The 25,832-nt window shown below is 38.6% G+C and overlaps 1 pseudogene; it reads left to right on the plus strand.

The window, feature by feature from the left end:
* The window catches only part of LOC127622471 (kinesin-associated protein 3-like), a 71,723-nt pseudogene that overhangs the window by 24,329 nt on the left and 21,562 nt on the right, over positions 1–25,832 (plus strand).

Raw genomic sequence — 25,832 nt, forward strand, 5'->3', positions numbered from 1 at the left:
GCACCCTCCTGTGCCATTGCATCTGGAAAAGATTTGCCAATGAAAGAGAGAGAGAGAGAGAGGATTGGGTGAGATTGTGAATGGAAAAAGAGAGGTTGCATACAGGGAAGATGTAGACAGAGAGAGACAGTAGATTGAAGGAAGCTTTGATTTGAAGTGGCCATGAGAGTAATTATTTCTTTGTCAACTCAACCAGAGAGCTCCAAAGCACAACATTTTGTGTTTGATCATTTTGTTTTACTTGTGAAATTAATAAAAACCTTCTTTTTTTTTTTTGGACAAGACAAACTAGCCTTATACTATGTTACCCACATTTGGTTTTCGCCCATTTAAATTGGTTAAATCTTAAATATGAAGATACAAAAAGGAAAGTTTTGTTCTGAACTAAAATCTATAAGCATATTAAGAAATCTTTAATACTTCTGGAGTTATACACTCACCTAAAGGATTATTAGGAACACCATACTAATACTGTGTTTAACCCCCTTTCGCCTTCAGAACTGCCTTAAATCTACGTGGCATTGATTCAACAAGGTGCTGAAAGCATTCTTTAGAAATGTTGGCCCATATTGATAGGATAGCATCTTGGAGTTGATGGAGATTTGTGGGATGCACATCCAGGGCACGAAGCTCCCGTTCCACCACATCCCAAAGATGCTCTATTGGGTTGAGATCTGGTGACTGTGGGGGCCATTTTAGTACAGTGAACTCATTGCCATGTTCAAGAAACCAATTTGAAATGATTCGAGCTTTGTGACATGGTGCATTATCCTGCTGGAAGTAGCCATCAGAGGATGGGTACATGGTGGCCAAAAAGGGATGGACATGGTCAGAAACAATGCTCAGGTAGGCCGTGGCATTTAAACGATGCCCAATTGGCACTAAGGGGCCTAATGTGTGCCAAGAAAACATCCCCCTCACCATTACACCACCACCACCAGCCTGCACAGTGGTAACAAGGCATGATGGATCCATGTTCTCATTCTGTTTACGCCAAATTCTGACTCTACCATCTGAATGTCTCAACAGAAATCGAGACTCATCAGACCAGGCAACATTTTTCCAGTCTTCAACTGTCCGATTTTGGTGAGCTCTTACAAATTGTAGCCTCTTTTTCCTATTTGTAGTGGAGATGAGTGGTACCCGGTGGGGTCTTCTGCTGTTGTAGCCCATCCGCCTCAAGGTTGTGCGTGTTGTGGCTTCATAAATGCTTTGCTGCATACCTCGGTTGTAACTTTGCTGCATACACTCGGTTGAGTGGTTATTTCAGGCAAAGTTGCTCTTCTATCAGCTTGAATCAGTCGGCCCATTCTCCTCTGACCTCTAGCATCAACAAGGCATTTTCGCCCACAGGACTGCCGCATACTGGATGTTTTTCCCTTTTCACACCATTCTTCAGACCGGCCCGTCTGGCACCAACAACCATGCCACGCTCAAAATTGCTTAAATCACCTTTATTTCCCATTCTGACATTCAGTTTGGAGTTCAGGAGATTGTCTTGACCAGGACCACACCACTAAATGCATTGAAGCAACTGCCATGTGATTGGTTGATTAGATAATTGCATTAATGAGAAATTTAACAGGTGTTCCTAATAATCCTTTTAGGTGAGTGTAGGCACTTCAACCTTTTTTTTATTATTTATGGAGATATACTCCATTGGCATTAAATGCAACAAGGGTTATGGAAGTCAACCGTTTTAAGTAATTGAACTATAGTGTTGTGGTGCAGTTGTGCACATGTCCACAAGCCCGCAATGACGGACCCGTATTTACGTGTTTTGGAGGAGGAACAGCTTCAAATTCCTATTCATAAAATGCTCCATCAGAGATTTCTCTTGTGTATAAGCACCCATTCTTTCATATTACAAATATATATTCATGAAAACAAAAGGCTTGAAATAAACTCAAAAGAGAGAATCCTGGTCTCTCTCCCTTTCCATCACTCTTTTTTGTTTCCATGGCAACCAGTGCAAGAAGGATGTCCCATTGAATTGGCTCATGAATCTGGGCCTTCACAAGATCAGCTTCAGGAATCCCACTGTAAGGAACAAAACAGATAATAACAAAGGCAGTAAGACTGACAAACTGTTGTAAATTAACTCAATTTAACTATTACTTGAGACGACAGAATGGCATTATTCATAGAATTATTTGGCTGTTCACTGACGGACCCAGGCCATGTGCGGAGTGCCCGTGACTGTTGATTTTCTGCTTGATTTATGTCTGCGTTAAATAGGGAGCAGGCTCTGAGCTCCAAACCCTCTCAGCCTGCCAGACTGAGTTTCACACAAACACATGAGCCATGTGCTTCAGTCAAATATAATTGACATCGTTCTGGATTTATTTTGGATCAGACGAGAGACATTGCAGGCCTTCAGAATTTTAATAGCACATCAGGCAGTTTAATATGTTTTTACAGCATGATCTAAAAGCACTTCCTATTAAGCTACTAGACCATATTGGCCGAGGGGTCTCATTTATCATTTAATAACTGAAATATTTAAGTACATGAAGGGTGTTAGATGATTGGTGTTTATTATCCTTTGTTTATGTGTGTATTTGTATATCATACAAATGTATATTTTATCATACTGCTAAGAGATTAGTGAAATGGAACCTGCAGTCGTGACTCAGGAAGCAACCGTCTTTGACACAGCACCATGGCAATGTTGAAACCGTCTACAGTTAATGCAAATGAAGAAGATGCTGAGCTGTTCATAAATACATTCTTGCACAGAAACAAGAACAGCTCTGGCTTTAGTTTTTTAGATGTAATTTATTACAATATCTGTGCTTTGTTATTTTGTTGGCTTAGATGGTTAATCGTAGCAAGATGAATTTGATTAATAAAGCTAGGATTTAAAATGTATGACTGGCAAATATCATACTAATTTATGCCTGTCTTGTAGGACCTGCTTACTGAGATCAGTGTTTGTTGCTAATTTGTCTTCATGCATAGTCATTTTTATGATTAATTACTTCATGTAATGATTGATATCCCACTGCCATTCTTAATTTCTAACCAAAACTTAATATGAACCAGTTTGTTATTCAGCATTAATTTTATGGCTGACGAATCCCTTGATTTGCATTTTTTTAGGCAAATGTAATCTAATTTTGCCCTGGGTTCACTGTTGTGTGCTTTTAAATGTAAGTTGCTAGCAAGTTGCCTTTTTAGGACTACAACTACAGTATTGTAATGTTATGCTGTGAGGACAATGATGAAGACAATGACGAAGACGTGAAGATGAACCCAAGTGCAGTTTATTTCGAAACATGGATTGGTGGTGGCGTAGTGGGATAACTGTTTATCAGAAGGTCGCTGGTTCGATCCCCACAGCCACCACCATTGTGTCCTTGAGTAAGGCACTCAACTCCAGGTTGCTCCAGGGTTATTGTCCCTGTAATAAGTGCACTGTAAGTTGCTTTGGATAAAAGCATCATGCCAAATGTAAATGTCTGAATTTAGCATCAGATTTGCTCAAATCCAAGTGTGAAATCAAAAACAAAACATAAACATGGGGCGAGACAGGGCGTGAGGCATGGCCTGGCGAAAAATGGGAACAAGGTAGAGCCCGTGGGGGGTGGAGACTCGAGACTGTGGAGACTGAGAAAAGACCTCAGTGGTCACAAACATGAACAGAGTCTCGGGAGCGACCTCTGTGGTCGTGGGCATGGAATGAGTCTCGGGAATTACCTCTGTAGTCGTGGGCATAGACAGAGACTCGGGAATGACCTCAGTGGTCATGAACATGGGCAGAGACTTGGAAACACCCTCCATGGTCGTGAACATGGGCAGAGGCTTGGAAACGCCCTCCATGGTCGTGAACATGGGCAGAGACTTGGAAACGATCTCCGTGGTCGTGTACCTGGGATGGACGAGATTGACAACGTACTCCCTGGGACGGACGAAGCTTCCAGCTCGTTGGCCGTGGCAAGCGCGGGTGTTGGCTCGTAGGCCATGGCAGGTGTGGCCGTTGGCTCGTCGACCATGACATGGGACGCTGGCTCGTCAACAATGACGTGGGACGCTGGCTCGGCGGCCATGACGTGAAACTCTGGCTCTGCGGCCATGATGTGGAAACAGTGCTTGAGGGCCACCTCATTAAAATCCACCTGGCTGGCCAGATCGCAGAAGTCCTCTACGTAATCCTCCAGGGGATACCCCTGACGTAGGCGGAGGTGCTGAACAGCTGGGTTCATTGTGGGCGGTCAAGTATTCTGTAACGGTATGCTGGCGAGGACAATGATGAAGATGATGACAAAGACATGAAGATGGACCCAAGTGCAGTTTATTTTGAAACGTGATAAATCCAAATATGAAATCAATGTATGTTAGCTTGCATGCTTGATGAATTAGACATCCATTGTAGTCCTAAAGTAGCAATTTGTTAGCAACTTATTATTACTAAAATGAAATGCATAGGCCCAACCATATGCAAAATTATTTACATGACATGATATATTTGTAAATGCATGAACAACAGCAGAAGTTTGATTCACTAGGTTAACTCGTGGAATAAACACCAGTCTAAATATTGTGTTACTATTATCCATATTACAAAGTGATAGATGAATTTGTACTAAAATACTGCAGACTTTGATTAGATGTACAGCTGTTGATGTCCTCAACAAAAGATATGGGATGCATTTTCTCCTCCCTTTTTAAAGCTGAGACGCATATTTATTTTGCTATCATAATTTATAGCTATACATTTGCATTTTATTTTGTGCATTTAGCATAATCTTTTCTCTGCATTTTCTCTCCATTTTTGGGTCGTGACCCACCACCAGACATTTTGTTTCATGTGACGGAAACACATTGTAGTATTTTTTTAATTGAATTGTGAATCCCAGGAATAGAAAGTGGTACTCCAATCAGCGATCTTTCTTAAGAACTGTCTTTATTCCTTCTATGTAGGCCTATATGAAAAGGAATTGATTGGGAGATGGATCAGTCTCCACATGGAAAGTGTTTGTCTGGTTGATGTGTGTTGGTTCGAGGAGGCTGTCACTAGTATGAGAGAGTGATCTCAGTCCAGAATTCCTAGGTGACAGCTGGTACAGGATACCTCCCGAAAATAACCCTGCATGGTCCAGAATTCCATTAAAACGCACTTCACAAAGGCAACGTTTAGAGCCATACTGCCCTCCTATGGTTAAACACAATCACAAATAAACACAAAGCGTGCATATTTACATGTAACCAAATCTCAAAATAAAGATATTTTTGCTAGCTGAATAGGGCTGGCTCATTTTATACATGCCACAATTCTGCAATTAATTAGATTGACTGAGGTGGAATGTTGTATACAGTAAATGTAGTGTTGTGTGAGCACAAACATCAAAATCTCAGTACTTCAACATTCACATCAGTACTTAAATTGGACCATCTGTGATTTATGATGCAGAGCCGTGCACTGGGGAAAAAAAATGGTTTCTATCCACTGTAATTTTTTTAATACTTTATTCCAAAAGAGTTACAACATATGAATTACTTAATCAGTATTTAAATAACAGTGTTTGAAACTTTAGAATAATTTTGATTTAACTTAAATATTTAAGGCAGCAATTGAACTTAAGTTTTCAAATGTCAACAATTTCAGATTATTGTTGAAAGGGTGAGTTCTCTTTGGAGAGCCTCTTTGTAGTGTGCTTCATCTCAAGCAGCCACATCTTGAACCCAACAGATCGTGTTTATAAGACATGTAGATTCACTCATACACTGTCACACAGAAAAAAAGTTTTGTGTGTGACTTTAGGATTAGGTTGAGCTTTAGTAAATATTGTGCGGTAAATCTGTACAGTTCAGATCTAGTTGAATCTAGTTGGATCATCCAGTCTTGGATGCACGTATTTTTAGCACGTAAGCCCCCTTTCTCTCTCTCGTTTTATTGTCTGTATCAGCTAACATATCACTTGTACCCATGATCCTTACAGTTAATTCCTACTGGTGGCTGTTGAAGTAAAAAAAGACCCCCTAAATCACTCTGACACCCCCTCCTTCCACCACATCTCGCATGGGGGTAGACCCTTCTAGGAGGAGAACACTTAGTGTGTCACTCACAGTTCATTCAATTCATGTTGATGTTGTTGTCCTAGTTTTAGAAAACCTTTACATCTTGGTTTGCTTATTTTAGACACCTTTTGCATTTGTTGTGAGTGTTTTATTTAGGCAGCATGGCACAGGAATGAGGAGTCTGAGAACCAATAGGTGAAGTGAGCGGTCATGTTTAACGGCTACCGTACTATTTCACAGCACCTCAATGACCTGAAGAAAGAAAACTTCAGCCTCAAGCTTCGCATCTACTTCCTGGAGGAGCGCTTCCAGCAGAAATTTGAGGACAGCAGCAGTGAGGATGTCCACCGCAGGGTGAGTGTCAGTGGGGTAATGTTGTTTGAGAGGTGTGGGGTAAAACTGCTACTGTGAGTAAAGCTGTTGATGCCTGGGGAAAAAATTAAACAAACCAATATGGCTACAAATTATTATCCAATTGTTAGTATATGTTTTTTTTAATCACATTTTATAATCATTATATATTTATCAGAGATCAGGCAAGACATTGTAATACATTTCTATTACAAATTTTCCCATGCTTTGTACAGTTTCTCTCATGGTTGTATTTTAGAGGCAATGTGCTCTACAACAATTATATTCTAATGCAAAAGCACTTGTTTTGCTGGCTTGGCAAATGTTAGGACCTTAAATAAATAGTGAAGCAGAAACATAATATAGAAGTTGGAAAATGAACAACAACTGCAGCCTGAATGTGTGGTACCAGGTTAATATAGATCTCCTGCACCTGTCTGAAACGAACCATTGACAGAAGGAAAACTGGATTATGGGTAGAATAATCGACTGGCTGGCTCTGATTGGGTCTGGTTACCATGTGGAAGTAAAGGTGACACTCTTTAGCAGTTGTTGTCCATGGACTAATGTATATCAATATGGAACAAAAGAAAAGGAAAGAGTATATCACTTTGCATCACCCTATTTAACCAACATGATTTAATTATTTATTAAACATTTAATAACCTTTTTGTTTGCCATGGGAAACAAAAGGAGTTTCGGAATGTGCCAAAAAAAAAACACAAAAAGCTTTATAAAACAATAAAATTAATCCATACATTTGTTAGCTATAATCCAAATCTTCAGACTGCTTCCTGTGAAGAACAGACACAAATTCAAGCCTTTTATTCAACAATCTCTGTCTCAATCTGCTGCAGCACCATCCCGCCTGCTGTACCCGTCAACCCGCTTTGGTTAGTTTCGTTTTCAAAATTCAAAATTGCCACCACAAGCATTACGACCAGCAGTTTTACAGCAGTGATGTAAAATGCTCATTGGCTCTCAAGTGTCTCGTGACCGTTTGTGACATGCGTATTCTGTTTGAATGAGATATGACAGCGCCGTTCTGGAGTGCATCAGGAGACGATTTACAGCGATTAATAACTTAAATTCTGCTCTCCACCTCACACAATGCTATTGTATGCCTTCATGTAGCACATAGGATGCAACGCATCACCCTTTGGACTACTTTTGTACTGAATTTTGCAATTTTTCTGAATAAATAATTGTGATTCAATTTATCTGTCTGTTGTGTGTTTTATATGCTTAACAAATGGTTATAGTTAGGTTTAGGAGGTATTAGTATCTATTCAAATGTAAAAACATACGTTTAATGTTACAAATATTAACGTACAAATAACTTCGCATATTAATGAGATCAGGCTGATTTAACCATAGCGTGACTGATATCAATGCAAACAGGCCAGTTTATATATGAAGGGCATTTATATATGTAGTGCATGGTTGTATTGTTAATGAATGCAATATGAATATGTTATATTAAAACCATTGAGTAAACCCTTCCTTGATAATCAGAATAGTCGTAAAAAATCTTTATGTATACATATTTTTATGTATGATCAATTATTTTGATTACGGATGGATATGCATCTTGTACTTAAAGTGACATTGCTTAACTGTTCTAGTAATAATAATACTCACAGATAAAGTGCAACGCCCAACGACACAGTCAAGAGAATGTTTGTGCCAAGAAAATAATATTTTTGTCCGACCTCATCAAATTAACCTGGCCTAATAAAAAAAAATATATATTAGTCCCACTGCCCATATAAGCATTACAAATCATTAGAAAAAGACAGGGACATGACAGCTGTTCCTGAGTCCACTCATTCATAAAACACAAATTTACACTGGCAAAAGTCTCTGATCATTATAATGGGATGTGTCTTTAATATCATTTCAAATACACACACAAGTAATCTCTGATCTCGTGCCAGGTACACAAGGTCTCTGGTGTTGAGTGTTTAAAACAGTCTCTGTTGCTGTGGCCCAGTGCAAAAGTAGCTTGTTTGGGTGCATGTTGGACTGGCAGCATGGAGAGTGAAACGGCAGGTGGTCATGTCTGCTGTTCTATTTTAGGGTCTCCTCAGACCCATGAGACTGCAGCTGCACGTTCAGAAAGCTCACGCTGGGCTGTGCAGACTCAGCAGAGAAGATCAATGATATATTTACAACCTTTCTCAAAATATTTTAATTTTGGATATTTATTAGTGGTGAATTTTGTTCAGATAAAAAAAAGAGTAATGTTGGAGCCAAACTACTAGTAGCAGGAATAACTGAATATACAGAGGATATTATGATTGAACTTAACAATAATTACTTGAGCTGTGCCAGTGGAAGTTCAGTTACTGTAACACAGACAGCTAAATTAAAGCCATTTTCTCAAATGCACATCAGGTCGACACATGCCTTCATATTGAAATCTGCTGCGTTAGCAATGCACACAGCATAGAAAATGCAAGTTACAATGTTTTTCACACAACTATAATGAAATTCCAAATCTATTACTGTAAAGGGGTCAAATGTGAAACTCCAGAGCAAACAAACATTGAGGAAGAAGAAGAGGAAGAACTAGAAGAAGGCATGGATTACATTTTCACATTGTTCTTTCTTTGTACCCATAGCTTCAGATAAGCACATTGTATGATGTGGATGATCTTTTCTTGGCCGGACAAAAATAAGAGACTTGATGAATGTTTAAATGTAGAGAAATTTTAAGAAAATACATATTATTTCAGTAGTATAGTTGTGTGTGTGTATAGCTGAATATGTTATGAATTCAATATAGAACATGTCTGTAGTTTTAATGTTAGCATTTACTTTTAAATAAATGCATTATCAGAAAAGAAAACAGTCCTTTATTTTGCAGTGAAATTGAATTGTTTTGCAAAATTAAGAGTCTTTTTCATTGGCTGCGTGAGTTTTTCTGAGAGTATTTAATTTTTGGGAGAAATGGATAAAATCAATTGAGATAAACTGTAAACTAGCTTAACCAGCATTATCAGAAAGACTCAGAAAAGACCATGCTGGTCAACCAGCTTCACCAGATTGGTTTTGCTGGTGAAAAGCATGGCTGTGCTAGTTTTCTTGCTAAACCAGCACCAAACCAGCACTAACCAACATAAAACCAATCTACACTGTAAAAATATATGTAGAAATGATCTTGTTGAGATTACTCAATTATCCAAGTTTTTGTTGGCTGAACTTGTGATAAGTTATTGGATTAAAAAAAAAAAACTATTCAGCTGAAATCAAAATTAAAAGGGAACTTCACACGTCACACTCACATATTCAGATTCCCAGCATGCACTGCACAATGTATACATTATGCAAATTGAAGTGTTATTTTCATACTTAAAATGTTTTAACTGTTTGCTGCATGCTTTTATTTATGCTGGTGGTTGTTGTGATTGTTGTCAATTTCAGTCACTTGTCATATAGCATAATTCAAAGCTCACCTTTTTACTTAATTACATGTTTAATGCCTCACTATGCTTTTCGTGTAAATCGTTGAGGCCCATGCGTATCTCCTTGACAAGCTTTAGCCTGATTATGAAAGAGGGAACAGAGGTTGGTTACAGTTTTACAGTTTATCTCAATTGATTTTATCCATTTCTCCCAAAAATTAAATACTCTCAGAAAAACTCACGCAGCCAATGAAAAAGACTCTTAATTACTTTACTATAATTACTTATATTTTATACAAATATAAGTAATTGAACTTCTATATTCAGTTTGAATTGAATTAGAATGAAGTTGATTGAATGTCAAGTTTACTTAAAAAATACATTAAGCTTGTTTATCTAGTTATATTGATTTAAGTAAACTTTGTTTTGTTTATACAGCGTTCCCTCTTAAGTTGACATAACCTAACATTTCAAGTCAGCATGAACTCTTAATTGTTTTTTGTTGAAACAACAAGAATTGTTTCTACATGTAGCGTCTGGAGGAATCAATGAATGGAGAATCATGGACTCGGCTATTTTGGAGACAAAAGGGCCTCTGTAAGATCACGGAAATGGTCTGTGTTAGTATGAGGAACTTTTGTCAGAGAGACAATCCAACTATTGACAGAGGATCCTCGTGATGCCCCCCCCCCACACACACATGTGACATCCTCGTGTGACCATGTGAGGAAAAACCATGTGGAACTTTGAATTAGAAATGTGTGTGCCTTTCCCATAAAGCCTAAAAGGGCTTATTTGTAATGAAAAGTGTTTTAATCCCTGTGTGCTGTGCATTTTGGTGTTAGATCAAAACTAGTAGAATGGTTTAACATGTGTGTAGTTTTAAACCCTGAGGTTTCATATTTAACAGCCCAAGGGTGTATATTCCTTTTAAGTGATACCAAACACATTTTTCTTGGTATCAAATTAAACCTTACGATGTGTCCTAACGGAATATACATATAAGATAACCTTAGAACTGTGTTCTGTTAGTTTTTATCATCTTTTGAGTTGTTCAAAGCGAAGGTCTGACTAAATCATGAAGTATGCAAATGAGCTTTGACCAGACAAAGGGAGCAAATTCGCGCCCAAAACGGAGGGGCCTCATTGGGTCACTTCTCTCACAGGAGGCGTGACCTCCCTACTTTAAAGGTCAGATCCAGCATTGACTCGCTCTCTTCTCTTCGAAACTCTTCCTCAAGGACTCCCAAGCTTGTGCCAGGCTACGGCCTTGTCTCTCTTACTCTCTTCTTCTGGATCTCTTCAAGCCATCTTACACTTCTTCTCCCGATCTTCTGCAACTCTCCGAACTCTGCAACTCTCCGAACACTCGTCAACTATTCAACAAGTATTCCTAAGACGCTTCGAACTTCTCGGAACAACCCTTCAATTCCTCCTCAAGTGAGTCTCAACTCCACGCTCTGGAAACACCGAACCGAAATCCTCCGTCTCAAGAAAGCCACGAGGACGCGACATCCACGCAGCCTTGCTCAGCCACACATAGGCCCATTTTGCAAGTATCATTTAATCTGAAATCCAAATGCGTTAAAGTGTGTAATTCCATTTGCTGGCTCTTAAAGGGTTAACTGTTGTAATAAGTTGCTATCCTTAATAATCTCTTTATTTTCCTTATTCCTTCTACTCTGTTTATTTTATGTTTATTTTATGTTACATGTTGAGTGTCTGTCAAGTGTAGTGATATATTCTAGTTATTTGTATTAAACATATATTGTTCTTATATGTATGTAGGTATCTGGGTCTCCCGTATGATTAATCATTGATTTCGATCTTGAAATTAATTATACACTTCCCCAAACCTGACCTGGATACCCTACATATTATTATGGTGGAGAATGCGGGCATGATTAAACAAAGGTTATGAGCTTGAACCACTGTCAACCTAAAAGTGTGCATTGAATAATTCCGGTCAGAATAGGACATGACATGCGAAACGGCATTTGCTTCACTAGTTGCTGGCTTGTTTGGATGCGGATAAAGTGATGGCTTGAATTGACATCTCTACTGTAATTGAAAGAGTCTTAACACATTTAAGCATATTTTCAAAAGGTATCAGTGTACGAGTAATATGATTTTAGCGGAGAAACCCTAATTTCAGTATTAAAGTGTAAGTCTGTTTTGATGAAGGAATCTCAGCTCAGCGGCATGTAAACTGTACCAGAATTGATTGCTTAACCTGTTTCTGATGAAGAAATCTCAGTACAGTGTTATATAAATGTAGATTTGGGCGATGCTCCCTTTTCACAGTATAAAGGCCTTACAAATTATAGTCAGATTGATGTCCTTCATCTAAACTTTATCTGTGCATCTAAAAGGCTTAGCTTCCTGGTGATCAAAACTGTGTTTCACTCACTGAAACTCTGAAGTGCATTGGTTCCCATGACAACGACTTGTCACAGGAAGTGCTCACTCCAGATAGCACGTGTTTCCTTCCGACGCCATTTTGTAAACAAACCAGCCTAGATGGCTAAGCTAACCCAACTTAGCAGCCCCTTAGCTTAGGCTAAGCTAACTAATAGCTTCAACAGTTAGCTGCTAGCATAATTTACATGAAGCCTTTATCTACAGCTTGTGTGCATGCAGAGTGAAGTGATCTAAACCATTTTCCTTTAACCCCATTTCTGGTTTCTGAATTCTCACTTTCTCTTTCCTTAACTTTAATTCTTCTCATCTAACTTCACCTGCACCTTTCAGGTGCATCCCTTACTGAACGCTGTTCAGCTAAATTTGCAGTTACTTTGTTAATTAAATCTAAAAACTTAATTACATGTAAACTGTTTTAGATAGAGAATAATTTTTATAGTTATTGGAAACTTTCAATGGCACGTTGACTAAACTTTATAGAGGGACAAACACATTGTGTGGTCTTGAACACGCAACAGCTGTGACCAACTATAGAATGATGCCCAAAGCAAATCTAATTGTTAATCATAGGTGCTATTGATTATTCCCAATACAAGGTTATTCTGCTATTTTAATCACTTCTTCAAGTCTTTTTATTATTTTTACTAATAATAGAAGTCAGCTATTCATTTTCCCATTTAACCCTCTTGGTCTAGTGTGGTTTTATTTCCCCATAAAACTGCAAAAGTAACTAGACATACTTTTCTTCTCGATTTTGTGTTTATTTGCAACAAGTTGCTTAAATTTTATGAGCCAGCTACACTAGTAATCTAGACGATTTCTACCGCATAATTTTGAGCACCACTAATAGACACAATCTAATAGGAAAGCTCTTCTCTTCCTCTTTCTTTCTCTTCTTCATGTGTTCAAAGATCAAGCCTGTTGTATGCTATCAGTAAGTGCTGATAAATAATTTGACCCAAAGAAACATCTTAAGTCATTTATTGAATCTAGGCTTACGCTCTTTTAGCAAAGCCATTCAGATCCACACAAATCTGAGCACCCTGCTATTTGCAGCTAAGATAGTAATAATCAGGAACACATTTCAATTGTTAACCACACCTAGCAAAACCTAGCTGTACATTATACACCTTGCTGTCTCACTTTGCCTTTAGCTCCAAATTCTGTTTGATCTTGCATTAGTCTCTTGCCCTTACTCTCACCAGAAGTGTGCCAAAAATGTTGCAGATGCTTAGCCTAACTGCCCAGATGGCAGGCCAAAAGGACTGGCTAGGTGTTTTGAGGAACACCCTTTTATCCATGACTGCTGACGACCTTCAGCAACAGAACAAAAAGCAACTGGAAAACGAGGGAAAAGAACTAATGACAGACGACTCAAACCAGAGGTATGAGCACAAATATCTGACTGAGGTTATCTTCCTGGCCCACAACCTCACAGGTTTGAAACAGGAGGTAAACAACCTCAAACGCCAGATCACTGAGTCCCAAACGGAGCTGACACATGCTAAAAACCGCATAGACCAGCTAGAGATGGAGGCTCAGGACAGACACAAGGACCCTGGCAGAAGGGAGTCACAGGAGGTAATCCACAGACTTCAAACGGCTCTGACAGCTGCTAAACAACAAGAGCAGTTGGAAAAGACAGCTAGAGAGCACCTGGAAAAGGTACTTTTTCACAAAGATTCACTGTTAAAAACAGCAAATTCTGAACTCTTGGACAAAGATGCCAGAATCATGGCCTGTGAAGGTCAACTGAATGTGTCCAGAGCTGAAGTTAAAGTGCTGACTCAGCAGCTGGAAAACACCAAAGATGAACTTGACATGGTCCAACGAGAACTGAGACACTCTTACCTGCTGCAAAAGGAACCACAGCAGGAGAGACATCTCACTCCCCCACTTGCAATCAGCAGAGAAACCTCCCCCAGCCAAGCACAGATTTACAAAGGGAGGAGACAAACCCCACTGCTTAACACGTCATCGGACAGTTTCCTTAAAGCTTCTGCAGCCGCAGAAGGAAAAGGATTGATTCAGACGAATCTTGAAACGACACGTGTAGCGACACTCAAAGACCTCAACCGAATGGCCAGACATATCCCTGCATTTACACCAGAGCTTGCAGGAGACCACGACGTCCACGCTTACCTGCGAGACATTGACTTTCACCTGCAGTCTTTGATCAACCATCAAGATAGACTCCATCTGATCTGGATCACGTCCAGCCCAGAGTTGCGACGCTTTCTGGCTCGACAGCCAGAAAACATCCAGTCTAACTACCAGCAGCTGAAACAAGCCATCATAAGGGAATTCTCAGAGTCTAAAAACGGACTGATCGCTGCCCTAGACACCAAACAGGGTCAGCATGAAACTCCCTATGTTTACTACCACAGACTCAGACGAGCTTACTCGAGCTCGCAACATACCTGGGATGGAGGAGGACGCCAGCTTCAAGAGCCTTTTCCTCCGAAACCTCCATCCTATGGTAAGTCACCATTTAGGCATTATGGCCTGCCCCCACACAATGCCTATCCAACAACTGCGTGACCTGACACAGAAGGCCTTTAACAAACACAAGGCCTCACCCAGCAAACACCACAGGACGTCCCACAGCAGTCTACAACAACATCCTCCTGTACACCTTTCAAACAGGTGCCAAACAGAGGCTGCACAAAGACAGCTAGAAACGCCTGTTACTGAGTTACAAGAGCTGCTAGCACTAGCAAAAGAGCTCCTGGAACAGAACTCCCCTGAGGAGTACTGGGAAGAACAAACCTCTGACTCTTGCCCAACACCACTCAGGCAAGCTCAAGTCAGCACTGCTGCCAGAGCAGAGTAACACTGCAGACTTCAGACACCTGGTGACTGGGTGCCGAACCAAGGGCGAACGGCCACCTGCTGCCCTTTTGCTACCAGTACTAGGTCAGTCTGAAACTCGCTCCACACTACACAATGCCCATAACCACACCCTGCAGCCACAAACAAGCACCTGCCTCAAACGAACTGACTTCATAATGACAGGTGACACACTGTCAAGGCACCTGCTGCCTCTGCACCTGCTGCAGAGACCTGGATGTGGCTACTGTCTACATCACCCACCGTGGAACAACTACCTGCTACAAAACCCTCATGATTCACCTGCCATCCGCCATTGTGATGATTGTCGTCCGATGATGTCTCCAACAGGGACACCACCTGGCGAAAAAGGGGACTGTAAGGTATGGCGGAGGATCAGTGCCTTAACAGATTCCCGAACAAACAAGAACTTACTGTTAAAAACCCCCTAATTACTGAAATAGCGCCAACCAGCCTCCACAAGCACAATAAATGTATTGACAAAGAGACAATGAACTATTGACAGAGAACCGCATGTGACATCCGCATGCTCACCACGTGCTTATCATGTGGACAGGAAGGGGGAAACTTTGAACGTAAAAATGTGTGTGTGTGTTTTCCAGTTAAACACAGAACTGCATATTGCTAATGAAATACGTGTAATCCCTGTATGTTGTGTATTTCTGAGGTATATCAAACTCGTTAGAACTGTTTCGTTGTGTGTTTTAAACTCTGAGGCCTCATATTTAATAGCCTCAGTGTATATTCCCTTTCTAAGTGTACTAAATATACTTTTCTTGGTATCAAATTAAACCTTACGATTTGGCCTAGCTAAATTCGAATATAAGATCTTCAGTAGAATGATACTACGTTATGTTTTGCCATCTTTTGAGTCATTCAGCCCAAAATCTCTTACCGTCATAAACCCAGCCAGAAACATGCAAATGAGCCGTGACGGAACAAAGGAATCATTCTCCTGCCCAGAGTAATGGAGGCCTTTACGACCTCCAAAGGAATGTTCAGAGAAGTGCTGACCCTCCCTTCATTCTCTTACTGAGAAAGAGAAATGAACCCTGTTAATCCTATATATATATTCTATATATCCATGTGATAAATATTGACATATATCTAGTGTGCCATCTCTCATTTTCCCTTAAATGTGCTTGATCTATGTTTTCTTGCAAACTAATGGGTTAATGTTTCAGACTTTGCATACTATGGTTAACCAAAATCATATGTGTGGCATATTTGGTCTCTATAACTTGGTATTTTGAAGATCGAAATGACTGTGTACATGATATGTCGATAACAACAACATATTAGTATTAAAAGTATATTTCCTATTTTCTTTCTTGCACATGCAATGGGCAATTTTACAACAAAGAGCAATAAACCAAATTCCCGCCTGGAACCCAAACCCTTCTCATTGGTCGAGCCAATGAGAGGTGGGACCTGTTTCCCGAGGGTATAAAATTGCTGCGCCCACTTCCTCTCATCCTCTTATCTTACCAACTCTTATCCTCTTCGCTGCTCTTAGCCTCTCTTGCTCTCTGAGCCTTGTGCTCTCTCACTCTCTCGCTGAATGATGCCAAACTAAAGGCCCCAAGGACTCCCAAGCGTGCGCCAGGCTACCTACGGCCTTGACTGCCCATTCACCAAGATCCTCTGACTCTCACTGGTTCTCTCTCTCATCAAGACAACATCAAAGATCAACTGGAGCCTCAACAAATTGCATCAGGACAGTTTATTTCAAATGGGACATGCAAGTATCAAACTTAGTCTCATTATTTGATACATTAAGTATCCTTAACCCCTTTCTAAAAAGGGCGTGTCAGAACTAATATGATGGTTTGCTCAGGCTGTTGATCTGCTGAACTTCAAACAATGCTATAACTTCTTGCCTTCCTGTATTCTGCTTCAGCCCTCTTTCCCTTGGTAAACTGTATGAATGTATGTATATGTATGTTAGAGTAGTTTAAATGTTTAGTCTAGTTAATAAAGTCTTGTTCATGTCACATGTAAAGTTGTCTGTGTCTCAAGCTCATATCTAAAGTCACTAATCATAGATTTTGACTACTTGCTCTTAATACTTAGTAAGAAAGACATTTCCCTTGCCCCGAAATGTACATTTCTATTAATTAATTAATTAATTAATAACCAAAATTGAGTGTTCACGGGATGAACCGAGTATTTGGTTGTAATGTTAATGTAGCTACATCAAGTTAACCCGATTAACTGATCCAAATATTCATAATTGATTATAACAAGTTATGATTGATTATTAATATTTCATAGATCTGATTCGCTTCCTAATGGTGGAAGAATATAGAGCTGATTCGCTACATACAGTAGAGACAAGCATGGGAATAATCTGGTTGTTTTTATCAGGGTAAAACATTATTTATATGTTTATTAAGCTGTTGTCCTAATGTAGGTGATTTCAGGATTTACTAACCTCAAGGGGACATTTTTTCCCCGTTTGTTCCTCCCAGCTCTTTGTGCATTCTGTCTGCCACATTTAACAAAAACTTCAAACAATTATATGCAAAAGTAAAACAAAACACATTTCCTCCTGATCCTGCATTATAGTTCCAGTTTAGTTGGATGAAAACAGTCAAATTACATTTTTATGTTACAGTATTCTTACTGTTTTTCAGAACATTGAGTTGAATGTTGAAGTGGAGAGTTTAAAACAGGAACTCCAGGAAAAACAGGAGCAGCTTGACAAGGCCATGTAAGTATCAAGTACAACAATTCCTTCTATCTTTATAACCTATATTCTGCCTACTGTTTACTGATGACACATTCTTCATGTCTGTTACAATTAGTTTAATTTAGCTACTTTAAGTGTTACTGCATATCATTATGTCTTAATGGGATATAGAGCACAGACTGTGGAGCCAAATTTTCTTTCCAGTCTTGTGATACTCACTCTTGTTCACCTCTCAGATGCTCAGAATGCTGGCCCAGTGCCTTCCACTATCTGCATAAGTGCTTCTCATAGGCAACAGGCATGTCACATTAATCTTGCTGACCTGCCAAATGCAAAAGACCAGAGCCCATTGGGGACATTGAGTGGGCAGATTGTGAGTTGACATGATGCCCTTTGAAACGTGCACATGGTCTGAAATTCACGTTTGTTTTTTTGCTGACCAAGGGAGTAAACATTCATAGTCACAGACAAACAGGTGTGCTATATTGTGTATATAGGACACCTGTTTGTAAAAGACCTGAACAAATTAATTGTCTTGATTGCTTACTTGATGACTGAAGCTTTGCTTTTTCTTATCCGGTTGGGTGCAAGTGTGTCAGTTATGTGTTTAAATTTACAGTAAGATCATAAATAGATCACCTATAAATGAAACTCCCTTCGCTTGTGTTATTATTCGTGTGACATTAATGTTCTGTTAAAGCTCTGGTTGCTATGTGTCATTTTCATCACACGCTCTTGTTCAGCTCTGATGATGTGTATGCTGGTCAACTGAATCTTTGCAGCCAAGCAAAATTCCCCTCATAATTTCTCTTCTCTGCCTTCCTCTGAACAATCAGTCTAAGCCTCAGAATTTATGTGCTAGGGACTAAAACTGAGCAGAATTGAATGATATCAACTCTTGAGCTAAATTACATCTCTGTGGGCTGTGATTATTAACACTAACTGGGACGATGGCTCAGACTACGCTCTGCCTTAATGGATGTCCTGGCGAGGTACAGTCCAAAACCCAGAGGTGCTGTTTACTCTGGATCAAACAGCCGCAGCATAGCCGCAGCCATCCTCATTTTAAAAACAGCTCCTTGGCAATGGAGCATGGGGTCTGGAGAAGTCTTTAGGAGGCCTTCAGGAGGGCCAATCTTCAATTGTAGAACAGTGAGTTGAGTGAGAGGCTTTCACAGACACTCCAAAATACTTGAAGTGTCAGAGCAACACTATTTGCAAACAAAGAATTATTAAACACAACACACAAGAGATGAGACCATAGATTGTTAAGACTCACCTTTTTATCTATCTCCTTTTGCTTTAATACTTGATAGCTCTTCGGGGAATAGAAAAATGAATTTAAACTCTTTTTACAGCATCTGGAAAGTATGAATATGCTCATGAACAACAAATGAACTAAATCTAGCAGTAATAGCAGTAATTTCTTATTTGACTAATTTCCTAAAGGATACTAATATATCTCATTCAACCAAGGATGGTCTACTTGGTAATATCTACCCAAAATCATGATTTCGTCTTCCTCTCAGGTGCTTCTTCAAGTTTTGCATAAGCTATATATTCTTTCTAGAGTCGAAATCATAGACTTTGAAGTATAAGTCAATGTCAAGAGTTGACATGCCCCTTATGACCCTTACTAATTGTATGGTTGTGAATTAGATGCTTGTTAAGGCCGAAGAAGGTGATGTGTATTTCAAAGGTCTGCAGTATTATCTACTGATTTACCCTCTGTGCTCATCCAAGGAAGAATTCAGACCAATCTATGTACATAGAGGGCACAAAAAGGCTTACTTAAAAGTCAGGTAACACAGGGGCTTTCTGTGGAAGGGAGGTTCATTCCAAATTGTTCCCTTAACCTCTTTTGTTTTCTGTCCATTCATAGAACCACAGCAGAGAGTCTGACCAGTCAGAATGATGTAGAGGTGCAGCGTCGCAGTGAGGAAAGACAGCAGGAGATCAAACACATGCAAGAGATCCAGGATTCCAAGATCCAGCTTTTGCAAGAGGTGTACACTAAATTCCTACACACAATGGAGTACAAAAGTGCAGCCCTCTTTCTGTTCCGAATGTATTTTTTCCATAATTTTTTTTCCATAGGGAATTCATACAATATGTAACGAAATAGTTCTAAGCAATAAACCAAACCAACCAGCTCTCAGGTAAATCACAACTTAACAAAATTTGATTTGAAGCAAAAAAAAATATATTTTTTTAATCTGACAAAAAGGTACAAGACTGCGTTTGTTTTTTTAAAGCATTGCAAAAAAACTTAAAAAAAAAAAAAAAAAAGCTTTTTAAAGCATTGCAAATTATGTAATCAAGTTAACAAAACAACAGATAAAAGTATGAGAGTTGTAGGGAGACTCAATTGCGTCACTACACCCATGGAAGTGGGCGGTTGCTGCTGAGCTCGTTTGGCGTGCTTTGTTGGCCTCAATTCTCTGATTGGTGGATATTTCCTTATTTGGTTAGTGTAGTTATTCACAAAGAAATTTCGCTTTTTTTTGAAGGAAGTTTAAATAACGTGGACTCTTAGCTTCAACAGTACCGTGCACCATCTATTAACAATCTCGGAGCTAACAATACATCTGTCTTGAAACATTCTAAGTTATCGTTAAAAAATATTGCCTATTGAGAAAATGTATGTGATAGTTACTTCTGGAACCAGACTGTTGTGATCTATAAACTGACTTCATTATGATGAAGTTTGCCTTTCCCTTACTTATTTTTTAAAAAGTAGACAAATGATACCATTTTGCTCTATTTATTTATTAACTTTGGTATGTGTTTTGATGCAGTACAAAAAGAATATATATATATATATATATATATATATATATATATATATATATATATATATATATATATATATATATATATATATTCTTTTATAACAGACATTCTAAAATGGTAAGATCATAAATTGTGATTTTTACTAAACCCAAAGGTTTTATTTATTAAATTCTGTTACTCAGGAGGCTCAGCTGGCAAGGCGTGAAGCAGAGAAAATGGCTTCCTTGGCTAAATTAGAGTCCCAGCGCTGTTTGGCTCTAGAGAGAGGGATGGTGATAGAGATGCAGGATGGAAATGAGAGCTTGTCTGACACAGCACAGCAAGAAGTGCTGGCTACAAAAGACAGGTAATCAGTTAAATCTGAAAGACAATCACATTGACATTTAAATGGACTGAATAACCTGCAGTTGACTCTGGGGTGAACACTGAATATGTTTCTCTTAAATCAAGTTCTATTCATATCTTTAAAAGAATGCTTATTCTTTGTACTATTCTAAGGTTTCTGAATAATGTTGACCATAATAATCAATTATCCTCTCCCCCATCTTTTTCTACCAGGCTGATAGAAGAACTGAATGAAAGCTTAAGCTGGAGAGAACAAGAGGCAGCTGGTTTAAGTGTAGATAGGGACATCCTTACTGCAAAAGTAACTCAGCTGGAAGAACAAGTGCAGAACCTGAACTTTTCCCTCCAGCAGAAAGAAAAGCATGTACAGGTAGCTATACAGTAAGACTCTAAGCTGCCACTGTGTACTACAATACTCACAATACATCACTGCATATTCATCTGTACAATCAATAACTTACTTACATCTGTGTCCACACTGCAACAGCAGTATGTGTCATAGCATGATGATTTTAAAGCATACACCATACAAACGGCATAACATATATAAACATACATTTTATATATTATGCTAAGAATAGAGATGATAATGCGTGTCATAGTCTTTAATTAGGATGTTATTGATTACCTAAATCAAGTATGTAATCAAATGGTAAAAATTGGAGAGAAACAAATGTAAAAGTTTAAAGGGGTCAAGTCATGTTTTTTTTTTTTTTAGCATTTTCCCTGAGGTCTACTTATAATGTTGGTAAGGTATTTTGCACCATATACAGTCAGATAGTTATATATGATCATTTTAAATCCTGTCTCTGGCCGATACACTTTGGGGCCGATCAGGGGTGGACTGGCCATCAGTAGAACCGAGCGGGCCAATTGGTCGGCCGAGAAACAGGTCGAATGGGCCGCAATAAGCTAAAATGAGCCGCCGCGTTATGCAAAACGGACCACAAAACGCCTGACGTCTTCACATGTTGTTACCTAGTTACAGGAAACAGCTGCCGCTTTTACTCACATTGATGACATAATCATACCATGGTTCGGACCCAAATAATATGATGTGAATAGAGATCAGTGGGGGCAACGGTAGGGGGAGGAAACAAACTCGGTTTCGGTCTAAGCCATAGGTCGGCAACCCGCGGCTCTTAAACGCCGCCCTAGTGGCTCCCTGGAGCTTTTTCAAAAATATGAAAATGGAAAAAAAATTGTTTTAATAGAATTTCTGCAGGAGGAAAAACATGACAAACATTCTTAAAGTTTTTCAACGTTGTAAAAATTTGTGTAATAAATATTTAATTTCAACATTTCTGTCAACGAAGAATTTACGTCATAGACTGCGACACACGTTTCTGTCAGATCGGCGTGACAAACAAACAAACAAACCGGCGGGTGTGTCATGGGCCATGGATCCCAAGGGAAAAAAGAGAAAGATAGCTGAGGAGAACAGAGGATTCAACAGTTCTTGGACCGAATCATTTGCTTTCATTGCCAATGCGGTGGGATTGCCTGCATGTTTGCTTTGTAATGAGAAGTTGTCAAATAACAAAAAGAGTAATGTGGAAAGACATTTCCAGGGAAAGCATGCTACATTTGCAGTCAAGTACCCAGTTGGGAGTGAGAGAAAAAGTGCGATTGCATTACTTCTGGAGAAATTAGAGGAGCGCAAAGATAAATTTAAGAAGTGGATTGCATCTCCAAACTCCGTGGCATTTGCTAAAGAGATGGGGACAATGCACAGAAATCGAAGTTAGACTGTATTATTTTTGTCAAGGGCATGACTGGGCTGCTTTTATGTTTTTAGTACGTTTTACACTGTTTTAATGCATGTTTTATGCATGTTTTAAAGACTTTTCCAGTTCGTTTCAAAAGGCTGCTGTTTTATTGCACTGTCTGTTGCCCAGATAAGGGGGGAAAGAGAAGAGGATTGTATTGTAGCTTATTGTATTATTGAGGATTAAAGAGGACTGCATTTTATTTCCATGGGGAGGTCTGAAATTACAGGTGGCCTATGCACGTTGCACATTTTGTTGTTGTTTCGAATACTAAAGTAAAAATGACATCACAAATCTGATTTCTTTATTGTATTTCTTTAATTTCATAAATGCAAGGAAACATAAAACATTAAAATTATAATGGAAGTGAAACTTAAAGCACCACCGTACAGTAGATTAGTCACGTGGTAGCGTCATTCTCTCCAGGATGCGCTGCAGGGAACATAAACATTTAATCATGAATGCTCATTATGTATTTGTAGCCTACTTATCATTTTGATACTAGGTGGCAAACAAAGCTAATATAACACATACAGCATGTGTTGCATTCATTATAAGGGTTATATAAGGCTTTTAATTTTTTGCGGCTCCAGACAGATTTTTATTTTTTATTTTTTTTGTCCAATATGGCTCTTTCAACGTTTTGGGTTGCCGACCACTTGTCTAAGCAATCGAACCAAGTGTGAAAGCACCCTAAATCTTGGATTTTGTGGTATAAGTTATTTTCAAGAGTTTGGTTGTAACATTGATGAGGCAATGCTTTTTATTTATAGATAAACATTCAAAATTGTTGGTGGTGTCTATTTAAAAGCCCTCACATGTTGGTGAGGACCCTTCCCTCATGGCCCTCACTAAATATTTGCCTCTGATTTAGATAGGTCTAAAGAGGTAGTATTAGGATTGTGTTGTGATAGGTGTATGTGAGATCTGGCTCTAATGTAACTCAGTCTGTTTGGACAAAGACCAGCAGCTGACTAGGTCACTTTGGCCTTTATTCAACACCAAAGGGAAATGGGTTCAGATAGCTGACTGTATTTATAAAAACACACACACTTGTTCGTGTCATTGTAAATAGGTCAGTGGCAAAATGACACATGCAGTGTGATTCAATGTTTCTCCCAGATTAGTATATTTACAGTGTGGTAATAAATCACATAAACAGAGAGATTTATGTTAACAATAACTTAGATAGATATGCAAACTGAGACATACCTGTATGCAGTTTAATTACAGCCATCTGTGTAGATAAACCTGTTAAACACTGCATAAACAAAGAGTCAAATTTAGCCAAACATGCAAATTCACACACACTCTCTCTCTCTCACACACACACACACACAAAATAGAAAAAATGCAAACGTTTTTTATTAGTTTTTAGATTATGTGACACAGCTTAGCTTTTCAAGCAGTGGATTAAAAAAAATTCCCCTGTATTTTTTAGACCCTAAGAGAAGACCTGGCTAATGGAAAAAGCACTACACAGCTGGAGATGAAAGTATGCAAATTATTCCTTTTTCTCTTCTTATATTGTTTTATCATAAATAATCCTTTCTCTAAGTATCTGCATAACATACAGTATTATTTTTTATAAATTATATTATTATATTTTCTTTAGCACATAACATGCTAAAGCTTTTATAAAATTATTGTAAACAATAATTGTCACGAGTGTAAGGCAATGAAGGCAGACGAAGGTTGAGGATCCAAATGCAGCTTTCTTTATTATTAACAAAACACAAAGGAAAACCCTCAGTGGGGAAATAAACATGAATAGAGAACTCGGGCAGGGAACACAGACCAGGCTAACTACACTCACAAACATTCAACGACAGACAAGGACTGAACCAAAAACCAGGATATAAATACAAAAACATGGGACAAAGGGGCCAATGAACAAACAGAACACAAACTAGATGACAAGGTAATTAACAGAAACCAAAAGGCAAATTAACAAGGGCAGGTGAAAACAATGAACAGTGAACACAAGGGAAAACAAGACTGTGGAGCTACAAAAGGGACAAAAGTGAAAACTATGGAATAACAAAGGGACAAAAAAATGGAAAACAAAGGGGCAACGGTAAAACAAGACAAGGTCATACATAACAATAATGAGTGTGTTAAAGGAATATTTCAGGATCAATACAAGTTAAGCTCAATCGACAGCATTTGTGGCATTATGTTGATTACCACTAAAATACATTTTGACTTGCCCCTCATTTCCTTTAAAATAAGCAAAAAATCTGGGTCCCATTGAGGCTTTTACAATAAAAGTGAATGGGGCCAACCCATAAATATTAAAATACTCACTGTTTCAAAAGTATAGCAACAAGATGTAAACAATATGTGTGCTAACGGGATTTTAGTGTGATAAAATCACTTATTAGCCTTTTATGTTTAAATTTAGATCCAATTTTAGAATATTGTTGCCATGATGACATACAGTAACATTCAATTGACTAAAAATTATTATTTAAACAACCTGCAGCTCAAATAATAAAGATGTTTTAACAGAAGGTTCATTTTTAAGTGCTTTTATAAAATTATAAGCTTGAAGTTACTGTCATTAAGCCCTACAAAAATTGGCCCCATTCACTTCCCATGTAAGTGCCTCAGCTCACTGTACTTCAATTTTTGCTTTTATTTTTTAAGGAGGGATGAATCAATTATTAATATAGTTGTATTATTTTATTTATTTATTTGTTTATTTAAATTACATTGCAAATGCTGTGGACTGAGTTGTATTGAACCTGGAATATTCCTTTAGTGAATAAGAAATATTGTCCATTCTGTTGCGCCCACGTAGCCAATATCACCTGTGTGTGTGCTGGTAGAGACATCTAGTGGAAGGATACAGTCATAGCAAGCCACAACAGATTGCAATTACTGCACACAAGCACACGTTTACAACAACAAAAAAATAAAAAGAGCAGGTTAGTTGTATTGAAAAACTTTCAACTTTGTATAAAAATTACAACACTTAATCCAGTCAATCCTCTGGTTTTATTTCATAATTAATTAAATAAATGTCTTATTTTATTTTCCTATGTATTGCACCCTTCAGTGTTGCTTTTTGCTTTAGGTAAATGCCATGAAAGACTTCTAGAAGCTAGGAATCTAGCAATATGCAGTATTCAATATCTAGTTTAACTTGGTTCCACAAAGTGACCCCATCTATTTCCTTTC

Source organism: Xyrauchen texanus, chromosome 28 (genome assembly GCF_025860055.1).
Source record: "Xyrauchen texanus isolate HMW12.3.18 chromosome 28, RBS_HiC_50CHRs, whole genome shotgun sequence".
In the NCBI taxonomy this organism is placed as follows: domain Eukaryota; kingdom Metazoa; phylum Chordata; class Actinopteri; order Cypriniformes; family Catostomidae; genus Xyrauchen; species Xyrauchen texanus.